Below are 1138 nucleotides of genomic sequence, written 5' to 3' on the forward strand. Positions count from 1 at the left end.
CCCTTAGCCAATAACTTAATCTTGGTGTGTCTAGAAACATAGAAACATGATAAAAATTATATTTTTATAATTTTTATTAATATGTTGATACTAAAAATAATTTTTAAAAATTAAAAAATATTATTAACAATAAATATTACCACATTCACAAATACATCACTGAAATCCTACCAGCAAAAAATCAAAATCAATTTATAATTGACTAAATTTAATCCTATTAATTTATGATCTGATTCTTAGAACGGATCTTAGATTAACAACAATTAATAACTTGATAGAAAAAAAAAATTGAAAATAATGGTTAATTAAGTAAACTAAACAAGTTGTATTTTTAATTACTTATAGAATATAATAGTTGTTTTATTGATGATCATTTCATTGATTTGGTCCAATTCATACTCATTCGATACAAGAAACAGAAAGTCAATATATTTTTCCTTGTATTCTCTAAGCAAGAAAAGGGTGTAATGAGTGTTTGACTGGTTGTGATGCTTACATCCATGATGCTTATCCTCCTTCATTTTAAGCTCCTTTTTTTTTTTAATTCGCTATTCCTACAATATTCTGTGTGTGTATGTTATGACAATGTGAAGCTTAATGATATTTCATAATGTTTTTTTCATTTGATTTATAATTTTTTATTTATTTATCAAGCATGAGAGTTCATGACATCTCGACCAGTAATCTTATCGTTGAGTAATTAAGATTAAGAAATTAAAAAAAAAAAAAAGTTGTTTCTATCAAGGAAAATTGCTTCCATGCTTGACACTTAACACAAGCAAGAGAGAAAACACTTAACGTAAAGAAAAGATTTGCTTTCTGAAAGTGATCTTATGGCACCGAAATCTTGAACAGCAGATCCTTAATTTGTGCACGAAAGGGAAGGAAATGGTTTGCTGATTTCATCGCTAACATTTTGAAAATGTTGACCATCTTTCTTAATTAAAATCCATTCTTAGCCACCCACTAATTATTTAAAATTAGAAATATTCTATAATTAAGCAAAAGCGATGGTGTAGCCACCATGAGCTTTCTAAGTTGGCTGCAAAAGGCAAGTAAATTAAGTAACATGAAATTAAGACTAATTGATCAAATCAACATTGTTATATGTATATATATATATAGTCGGGGGGGGGGG

Source organism: Populus euphratica, unplaced genomic scaffold, assembly GCF_000495115.2.
Source record: "Populus euphratica unplaced genomic scaffold, PopEup_1.0 scaffold31.1, whole genome shotgun sequence".
Taxonomy (NCBI): Eukaryota; Viridiplantae; Streptophyta; class Magnoliopsida; order Malpighiales; family Salicaceae; genus Populus; species Populus euphratica.